This window comes from Suricata suricatta, chromosome 12 (assembly GCF_006229205.1).
Source record: "Suricata suricatta isolate VVHF042 chromosome 12, meerkat_22Aug2017_6uvM2_HiC, whole genome shotgun sequence".
NCBI classification, from domain to species: domain Eukaryota; kingdom Metazoa; phylum Chordata; class Mammalia; order Carnivora; family Herpestidae; genus Suricata; species Suricata suricatta.
In genome coordinates, this window is record NC_043711.1 from 102889722 (window position 1) to 102900447 (window position 10726).

Here is a 10726-nt window from a genome sequence, read left to right on the forward strand (position 1 = left end):
GGGGGGGGGGGGCGTCCAGGGGACGGGGCCTCTCAGCTTCTGTCTTTAGAAACAATTTGATGAAACACTGCATCTCAATGCTACCAACCGTCTACGGTCCCAGAAGGAATGAGATCTGGGTGTCGTGACGTGTCCGGAGTCGGGACAGGCTTGGCTCCCGGGAGCGTCTTGCCCTCCCTCCTGGAGGCCGCGGGGCCGGGCTGGGGCAACGCAGGGTCAGCAGGCCCTGGGGCCGCAGTAGCAGGAGGTGACAAGGGACCCCTCGCCTCCCCTGCTGAGTCCCGGGCTCTGAACCCCAACCCCTCTACTCAGGTGCATCTGACGTCCGTCCAAACACCCCAGGCAGATCGGAGAACGTGGCCTCACCCGCCTGGCCCTGACCTGGGCCAGTGACAGGGCGGGGGGGTTATGTGACAGGTCAGGGCTTTCGTATCACATCAGCCCAGAGAAAGAGGGCATGTAGGGTGGGAGAGGCAGCCAGATCCGGGAAACTACAGAGCAAAATCAGATGTGCAGGGAGAGACAGAGACAGAGAGAGAGGCGTGAATCACAATCCAGACACACAGGGGCCCCTGGGGGGCTCAGTCAGTTGAGCATCCAACTTCAGCGAAGGTCAGAATCTCATGGTTTGTGGGTTCGAGCCCCACTTCAAGCTCTGTGCTGCCAGCTAGTTCAGAGCCTGGAGCTGCTTTGGATTCTGTGTTTCCTTCTCTCTCTGACCCTCCCCTGCACGTGCTGTCTCTCTGCCTCTCAAAACTAAATAAAAAACATTAAAAAAATTAAGAAAAAATCCAGAGGCACAGAGGGCCAGAGAGACAGTCTCTCACACAAGGTCTGCTGGTCCCAGAGCCCAGTGCACGCCTGCCCCACCCCCACCCCATGCTGGGAGCCGGCACCCTGCTTCTTCCCGACTTGCAGGGTCCCCTTCTTTGCATCCCTGGAGGCTGGATGGATCTTTGCACTTGATTTCAATAGTTTCAGCCCCTGAGGCTACAGGAAGTAAGGTTCTCCTTCGGGGCAGACCTGGAAGCTGTCAGTCCAGTCACAGAATTGACCCTTGAGCTGGGAGCCCCAGCCGGGGCCTCACCAGCCTCTCCCGCCGCTTGGCCCAGGGGCATTAACAGCAACCAACTGACGTCACTCTATTCTCACTTTCCCCCCAAATATTCAAAAGAGCCACACGCAGAGTCCTGGAGCCCCCCTGTTTCTCAGAGGGCTTGGTGGGAGGTGTGTCCAGCGCAGGGGTTTTGTGCATGTCTGTAAACACCGCACCCGGTGACCTCCAGGCTCTTTGCTACGGGAAGAACAGCCCTTGGCGTCTTGGCTGAAATCAGACCAGAGAGTCGGTTCCAGAAACCCAGAGCCAAGGCAGAAAGCTCGTCCTTAATATTCTGTTGCTTTAGAACAACGGTCAGTGCGGAAATCGTCCTCGTTAAGGTTCTCTGGACAAACAGAACCCGGAGGTGAGCATGTGCACGCGTGTGCGCGTGCATGTGTCTGTGTGCGCGCGCGTATGCGAGGAGATTCATTACAGAAAATGGACCCATGTAACTGGGAGACCAGGCAGTCCTGGGATCTGCTCCGGGGGCCCCGGGAGAGCCCGTGCTGTCATTCAGCCCCAAAGCCCACTGACGGGAGGGGGGTGCAGAAGGTAGAATCCAAGTTTGTGCCCCAAACCCCAAGAGCCAAGGACGCCGATGTCCCAGGACTGGAGAGGCCACACCGAGAAGGAGCCCCTCTTCCTCCACCTGGTCCCTCCAGGACGCCGGCAGACGGTGGGTGCCCGCCACCCGGGTGGCTGTCCACACCGAGTCTTCGGACTCAAACGCGGACCTCTCCCGAGACACCCTCATTGACACGCCCGGGAAGAATGTTCCCCCAGGCCTCTGGGCCTCCCATGAGCCACCGAGGAGGGTCCCCCCAGGGAGTCTAGATCCCGAGAACGCTGATTCTGTGAGAGTGAAAGAGACCGCTGCTGACAAGGATTCTAGGTCGAGAAACAGAAAGGGCGAGTCACATGTCAACTGGGGGCGTGGTCACAGAGCTGCCAACTGTCCCTGACCCGGAGCCCGTGGTGCGAACCTCTGCCACATCCAGAGCAGAGGGAGAGGGGAGCGGGGGCCCCACGCGGTCACACTGGCCGTGCATGACCCTCCCCCTCCAGGGGACACGAGTTCGGCAGGGTGGCCCCAGGCACTCCGGGTTCTAGTAACACGAGGAGGGCAGAGCGCAGAACTCACTTTTACAAGCCGAAGCTTCAGACGCTGGGTCCTTGCTCTCGGCTGCTTCAGCTGCAGACCCTTCCCTCCCCTTCCTTCCAGAGCTGAGGGTCTCTGCCAGAAGTGTGGGGACTCTGTTCCCACTTTGCGCCCACCAGAGGGACACCTCAGGGCCCCGACCCGCAGACTCCATCAAAAGAGGCAACTGGCTGTTGAGAAGGCGGAAGGTTCCCAAGTCTAGTGCCTTCGGCATCAAGAGGGAGCGTGGCCTGGGAGGGGACCCGTCTGCCACCAGGTGGTCTCTGATGACAGGCAGGGGCTCAGGGAGGGGACCCGAGCCAGAGGCGTGCAGGCCCAGCCAGAGGGGTGCAGAACCTGCTTCCTAACCCGCCCGTGTTTCCGGCCATGGGGGCTGGGTTCTTAATGTAAAATAGGTTATTTTTCCACCTGCCCCGGTATGGGGGGCGGAGGAGGGCTCACTGAATGCTTCTGGGCATCGCCTGCGTGGTAGGCCCTGAGCCAGGCAGCCGCATGGGGAGAACTTCATTTTTCATGGAGATGCGGTTTACGTGCCCTAAAGTCACCTTTTGAGAGAGTACGCCTCTGTGGTTTTCAGTGAACTCCCAGGTTTGTGCAGCCATCACCGCTATCCAGTTCCAGAACGTTTCTACCGTCAAAGAAACCTCGTATCCATTAGTGGCCCCCCAGCCCCCACTCCCCAGCCCCCCGCAGCCACTGATCTGCCTCCTGTTTCTCTTCTGTTCATCTTTCTTCCTTCCTTCCTTCCTTCCTTCCTTCCTTCCTTCCTTCCTTCCTTTCTTTTAATGTTTACTTATTTGGAAAGAGACACGCACACACATATGGGAGGGGCAGAGAGAGAGAGAGAGAGAGACAGGGAGAGAGAGAATCCCAAGCAGGCTCCACACTGTCAGGGGGCAGAGCCCTACTCCGGGCTCAGTCCCACAGACTGTAAGATCAGGACCTGAGCAGGAGTCAGATGCTTGGCCGACTGAGCCCCCCAGGCGCTCTCCGCTCATTTCTTTGTAAATGGAAGCACGCACTCGGTGGCCCTTCGGGTCTGGCGTCCTTCCCGAGCCCTGTGCCCACGGTTCGTGGTGCAGCACACATCAGTAGGTCACCCCCCTTCCTCGCCCACAGCGTTACTGTTTGCTCTGCGTTCCTCAGTCCGTGACTTTTGGGTTGTTTCCGCTTCCCAGCTGTTGGGGCTGCAATGCTGCCACGGCACCTGTGCTGGGGAGACATGCTTCCAGGGTGTGCGCCCTGGGGCGGGCTTTAAAAAAAATTTTTTTTTTGAATGTTTTTATTTTTGAGAGCGCGAGCAGGGGAGGGTCAGAGAGAGAGGGAGACACAGAATCTGAAGCAGGCTCCAGTCTCTGAGTTGTCAGCACAGAGCCCAATGCAGGGCTCGAACCCACGAACCGTGAGATCATGCCCTGAGCCTAAGCCGGACGTGGACGCTTAACGGACTGAGCTCCCCAGGTGCCCCCAGGTGGGCTTTTTGAGGAATTGCCAGACTGTTTTACATTATGAGGATTTGTATTTTACTCTTTATTATCCCTGCGATGCTTTGCAAAAGTTTTGGGGAAGCTCACACTCATACCTAAAACAGCAGAAAATGGAAGCAGAAAGGAAATGCTGGTTATACATGGAAAGAAAGACGGACTCATGTTGGCTAGGATGGCAAATTGGGTGAATTTTCCCAAAGGGATCCGCTGCCTGCGTGCTGCCCTTGGGCAGTCTCCACCCCCACCCTCCCAAACATCAGATACTCCCTGCAAACCAGGCCCCTTCATCTCCCCGCGCCTCCCCCACCGGGCCTTACCCCCCAGCCCGGGGCGGGGGGACCTTGGACAAGCTCCGCTGCGTGCATCCTAGTGGCCACTAGAGGGCGCGCCCACCAGTCCCTGCGACGCACGTTCCTGCACATCGTTGGTTTGTTTCTTTCCATTGTTGCTGGCCGAGCTGATCTCTAGTGTTCACCCCAAAACTCCCCGAGGGGACAGGGACAGCCTCAGACTCTTAACCTAAATCAGCACGTGGGCAAACGAGAGGGCAGGTGGGAATCTAACAGCAGGAGGCAAAGCTCACTTCAGAGCAGTAGTCGTGGAACCTCCTGTCTGGGGCCACCCTGACGACCTTGAACTTGTGTCCACCCACCTCTAGAAGATGCTGAGAAGCAGGGCGTGGGGGGTACATGACGGAGGGCCTGGGGGCCAGCACACAGCCACAGTAGGTGCCCCGGGAAGGGCTGCCCTTGCTGTGTGTATATTTGCATTTGACTCAAAAACGCTTCTGGGCAGTTGGGGTCACTCACAAAATTTGGTGACTCCAAGAGGGTCCTGAAGAGCAGGGAGGCAAGATAGTGAAAGAGAAAGGAAAGAGAACAGAGAGGTCCTCGCCGGCTTGGTGACAGCGCCGGGCTCCTGGGCTCCCAGGGGCACCTCCCTCCGGGGCCCCACAGGGCTGCCCACCTGCTGTCCCGCCCCCCAGCCAGTTCCCCTGGACCATTTGGAGGGAAATTTTATGCGTGTGAAGAGAATGTGAACGTCTCTTGGGTTTTTACGATAAAAGACTTACCAGAACTCAATCATTTCAGCCCACGACCCCTGCAGAGCACACACTGGGGTTCTTCTGACCCGGGTTTGGAGGTTCGCAATGTCTCTCACCGGCTTTAGGAGGGAAGGCAGAATCTCAGCGGTCAGGAGACAGACACACTTGCCCACCGTTGCTCAGTGTATCTTCCTCAGACTCCAACTTCCTCCTCTGCCAAGCCACACCCAGCGACTCTTTTTAAGGGGTGTGGCTTTCTCTTAAAAGTTTATCCAGGTAAAATATGAAAATAATATGAAAGTAATCCTTTTTTTTAACTTCTATTTTTAGAATTTTTTTAGTTTTTAAAAATTTTAATGTTCATCTATTTTTGAGAGAGAGACAGAGCATGAGCAGGGGGAGGGGCAGAGAGAGAGGGAGACACAGAATCGGAAGCAGGCTCCAGGCTCTGAGCGGTCAGCACAGAGCCGGATATGGGGCTCGAACCCACGAACTGGGAGATCTTGACCTGAGCGGAAGTCAGACGCTTAATGGTCTGAGCCCCCCAGGCGCCCCCTATCTTTAAAACATTCTTTACTCAATGTTCATCTTAAAAGAACAACTGTCACTAAAACTCTTTTGTATTTTCTGTTTTTCTTTCAGTCTTATTGCAATATAACTGACCTACAGCCCTGTGTAAGTTTAAGGCATACACCATAATGGCTCGACATATGTATATACTGCGAAATGATCACCGTAGTAAGTTTAGCATCCGTAATTTCATAGGGATATAAAAAAAAGAAGGAAAACGTTTTTTTCTTGCGATGGGAGCTTGTAGGATCTTTCTCTCATCAGCCCTCAGATGCGCCGCACAGTCAGCGTCCTTCTCACACTCTGTATCACGCCCTAGAACTCACTTATCTTCAGACTTCTGGGAGTCTGAACCTTCTGACCACCTTCCTCTAATCTGTCCCCACCCCCTGCCTCTGGTAATCACAGATTTGATCTCTGTTTCATGCATCTCACTTTCTCTTTCCTTTTTTTTTTTTTCAGATCCACATGTGAGATCACACAGTATTTTTTCTTTTTCAGCCTGAGGTATTTCGCTTAGCATGATGCCCTCCAGGTCCATCCATGTCGTCACAGACGACAGGATTTGCTTCTTTTCCATGGCTGAAGAATATTTGATTGCATAACCCCCACATTTCCTTTATCCACGCATCTGTCGGTGGACATTTAGTTTGCTTCCATGTTTTGGCTATTGTGGGTAAGGCTGCTATGAACATGGGGGAGATGCAGATGCCTCCTTGGCCTAGTGATTTCTTTTCCTTCAGATATATACTGCATATACATTCGGATACATACTACACATATATTCGGATACATACGGCACTTATATTCGGATACATACAGTGTTATGCCCAGATTTCAGTATCATCCCCCAAACCCAGAAACCGCCCAGGAGACTGAGTCACAAATACAAAAGCAAAGGGCTTTATTACGGGCTTAGGCTGGCCGGGCGTAAACTCAGGCTCACACTTTACGAGCGCAGTGGATCCGTGCTGAGAGCCCCGAACAAAGGCGGGGTAGGGCTTTTATGGGGTTTGGGAAGGGGGAGTTATAGGAAATTGAGACACATGTACAGGGGTCCAATCATTATCCCATAACATCATTGGCAGTAACTTTAACCATACACATTGTCCACAGTACTCGTTACTTCTGGGGGGATCCGATCACAACATTTAGAGTATTAATCAATTACAGAGTGGACCCAGGACCCAGGACCCCTAGCCTTAAGCAATAAGTGATTATCTATAGCTTCTATCTCTAGGCCTGCCCTTGGGAATGTTAAGCATTTTAGCTGGCCGCTTCTGATTGGGTGTTACTAGGGTGGTCCCTGGTTGAGCAATCTGTGCCCTTTTATTGTCTAATGATTCTGAGAAACGGACACTTAGGCCTCCAAGGTCAGAGGGAAACTTGAAGCCTGTCTTGGAGTCAGTTTGATTCAAACCTGTGTCCTTTCATTGGCACATATATTCGGATACAACTCCACATATATTCGGATACATACGGCACATATGTTAGGATACAATGCACATATATTCGGATACATACGGCACTTATAATGGCACTTATAATGGCACTTATATTCGGATACATACTGCATATGTGTTTGTGCTGCATCATGGGATATTCCCATCATACTCAGTGCTGGAGGCTGAAAGCCCTCCTGGAGGACTGGGCACGAGACAAGGTGTCCACTCTCACGGCCCCTACTCAGCCCGGCTCTGGAACGCCTCATCAGAGCAATCAAATAAGAAACAAAAGTATCAGCATTGGAACGGAAGAAATAAAACTATCTATATTTGCAGGTGACATGATTTTATAGGTAGAAAATCCCTAAAGAGGCCACCAAAACTTGTGAGATCGAATCAACTAAGTCATTAAGTCGCAAATACAAAATTAACCGTCTTTAAACACGCAGAATTCAGTGAATTACACACACTTGTAAGCTCGTGCTGTCCACCCCGCCGTCCATCTCCAGAACTTTCTCATCTTCCCAATCGGAAACAGTGCCCATGAAACCCTAACTCCCTCTTCCCCCTCCCCCAGCCCCTGGCATCCATCCTTCTCCGGTGTTTGTAGGAGTCTGACCCTCCCGGAGACCTCACGGAAGATGGACTCAAACCGTGTTTGCAAGGCGTTTGTGTTTCCCTCTGTTGTGTTCTTGTTGCTTAGTTCATACCGTGCCCGCAGGGCTCCTCCTTGCTCTGGGAAGTTCAAGATCTCCTTCCTTTTTAAGACAGGGAATGTCCTCTTGTTTGGCTAAACCACGTTTTCACCTGGGCCACTTCCACGTTTTAGCTATTGTGTTGAGCACTGCTGTGAACGTGGGTGTGCAGGCATCTTCGAGACCCCGCCTTCAAGTCTTTTCTATAGATGCCCGGAAGCGTGATTGCGGGATCAGAGGCTAATTGTGCTTTTACGGTGTTTTTGAGGAACCTGCATACTGTTTCCCGCAAGTGCGCCATTTTACACTGTATACAGTACATTTACATTTTGCGTTGTACATTTTACATTCGCCCCAACAGTGCACGAGGATTCCACCTTCTCCACATCCTTGCCAGCACTATTTTCTGGTTTTTGTTTGTTTTTAGTTTTGTTTTTATTTTGTATTTTTATTATTTTTTTTATTTTGTATTTTTAAAATGCAACGGGTGTGAGGTTGTATCCCATTGTGGTTTTGGCTTGGATTTCCCTGATGATGAGTGATGTCGAGCATCTTTTCATGCACCACAGGTCATTTGTATGTCTTCTTTGGCGAAATGTCTGTTCAAGCCCTTTATTCATTTTTGAATTGGGCTGTTTGTTTTTCTACTGTTGAGTTTTAGGAGTTCTCTAAATATTCTGGATATGAATCCCTTATCAGATATACGAGTTGCAAGTATTTTCTCCAGTTCTGTGGGTTGCCTACCAAACACCTTTGACTGTGATTATGCTACCTTGTCTGCCTCCACTCTCTTTCCTACTGAGGCCCAAGGGAAAGGAAATGACAGAGAGTGTGATTGAAAATTCAAATCCTTGGGCACCTGGGTGCCTCAGTCTGTTAAGCGTCAGACTCTAGATCTTGGCTCAGGTCATGATCTCACAGTTCGTGATCTCTTTCTTTCTTTTCTTTTTTTTAAAAAAAATGTTTATCTATTTTTGAGAGACAAAGACAAAGCATGAGTGACAGAGGGGGAGAGAGAGGGAGACACAGAATTCACAGCAGGCTCCAGGCTCTGCGCTGTCAGCACAGAGCCCTATGCGGGGCTTGAACCCACAAACTGTGAGATCACGCCCTGAGCTGAAGTCTGATGCTTAACTGAGCCCCCCAAGCACCCTGCAGTTTGTGATTTCTGCACTGAGAACTCGGAGCCTGCTTGGGATTCTCTCTCTTCCTCTCTCTCTTTCCCTCTCCTGCTTGTGCTCTCTCTCATTCTCAAAATAATTAAATAAACATTAAAAAAGAAAGATAGAAAATTCCCAGCCTCATACGGCTGTCTTCAGGCACAGCTGGAACCGGGTGCTGAGACAATGCAGCAGTCCCAATGCGCCTCCGTCTGCCATGGTACTTGAACGCTCAAGTGTGAGGACTTCCGGAATCCCAGTCCATCCTTTGCAAGGCCAGTGGACTAAAAGGGCTTCTCTCTCCTGTGAATGTCGCAAGTGTGAGCCTCCCTGGATCAGCTCTCCTGAACCAGTCACTCTACCCAGCTGAAGGGACTATGCGGACTGGTCAGACTGGGTCATGCGCCCCCCACCCCTGGCATGAGGGAGAGGTCTTGGCTCCACTGGTGTTGGGGAGGGAATTAGACCGTCTGTCACCAGCAGAGGGGGCAGAAGCTGCAAAACTGATGTTCATGCTTGTAAGTGGGCCTGGGAAGGCAGGAACCAGGGCCAACACCTGTCCCCTAAAACCCTAGGTGGGTGTGGGGGACGATATGGAGGCAGATGTGTGGGTACGTGGCTGCACTGTGATGTCGTACATGGCCAGCAGAAGGGGCACACGATGCGGGGGGTGTGGACTAGCAGGAACCAAATGCACGGGGAGGAGACGCAAGAGAGGCTGAAGGAAAGGCTTCAGAGAAGAGGCAAAACTGAAGCTGGGTCTTGACGGATGAGTAGGAGTTCACCAGGCCATGCCCAGTGGACTGGGCAGAGAACCAAGGCACTGAAACATCAACTGGGGTTTGAATCCTGGCTGTTTCCCATCCTAACTTCCTAGGATAAGTTACTTCATCTCTCTGAGTCTTAGTTCTTTTCTCTACAATGTGGAGTGACCCTAGTGACTCCTGGCGGGAGCTGATGGAGGAGGAAATGGGGGGAAGCTGGGACAAAGTTCTCATCTGTACAGTGGAGATGATAATTGCCCCCTCCTCAAGGACTTGTCCTAAAGACGACAGGAATATGGGCTTAGCACCGGCAAGTCGAATTAGCTGCTGACTGTTGTTGCTATTGTTACAAAGTTCTAAAGATGAGGAGAGGTGAGGACAGGAGATGCCAGAAGCAAGCAGCCAAGGAACCCAGGGAGGAGGGAGGTGGGTGGGGTGCCCAGGGGCACCCGTGGCCGGCACTGCGCTCCGCAGCCCTGTGGCCCGGGGCAGCTCCTTCCTCCCTACTGCCTGCACTTCTGCATCTGTGAAATGGACACAATTGCACCTGCTCACAGAGCTGCTAGGGTTTGAACAGGAGGGCCCTGGGCGGAGCTGCGTCTGGAAAACACTCCGTGGTGGGGCTGGAGGGATGTTGTCTCTTTGCAGCTCTGAGGACCTCTGCCTGCTACACTGACCCGGTCCGTCTGACGGTTACAAGGCCCTCTCGGATGACCCTGGTGCTGATGCTGGCCCAGGCCCTATCGCGGACCAGAGGCTCTGCTTCAAAGGCAACCCCCCCCCCCCAAGCCAGCAGCGACTGCTGGGAGAGCCCTTTGGACACCAGCTGGGTTGTGAGTGGCGGGAGCCCTTCCCGGAGGGACCGCGGGACTAGCACATTTCCAGTTCTCGAGCTGGTCGGTGGCTACCAGGTGTCCCACATACAGTATGCACTAAACTAAATAGTTGTGTCTTCTATTTTTCACAAAGGTAGACAATATATATCACGCTGTATTAGGCAACCATCTCGTGCAGGTACACCGAAGCCAGCCAAGGCGTCTCCCCCACCCTGCGGAGTGTCGTTCGCTGTCCCTTCCCCTCCCGGGTCCATTTCATACCGCAGCGCGCTGGCGCTCAGAGTCCCACCGCGGCGCTAACTCGGCGGTCTCCTCACACTGTGATTAACGGGCTGCTACGCCTCCGGCCCGCTGCCCCTTAACGCTTCCAGGGAGCCCCTGGCGCCGGGGCTGTGGCGCCCGGTGGGTCCGGGGAAATCCAGGTCAAGGCCGCGCCCCTAGGCGCCCGCGCCCGGCGGAGGGGCGG

At 53.2% G+C, this 10726-nt stretch overlaps 1 long non-coding RNA gene across 1 annotated transcript in view; it reads right to left on the reverse strand.

Annotated features, from left to right (window-relative positions):
- Positions 1–4514: 4514 nt before the first annotated feature.
- LOC115275012 overlaps positions 4515–10726 on the reverse strand; it is a 6615-nt gene continuing 403 nt past the window's right edge. The window contains exons 2-3 of the long non-coding RNA XR_003901365.1: positions 4818–4909; positions 4515–4579 (exon numbers count right to left, since the gene is read on the reverse strand). This is a non-coding gene — a long non-coding RNA (uncharacterized LOC115275012). The remainder of the gene's footprint in view (positions 4580–4817; positions 4910–10726) is intronic.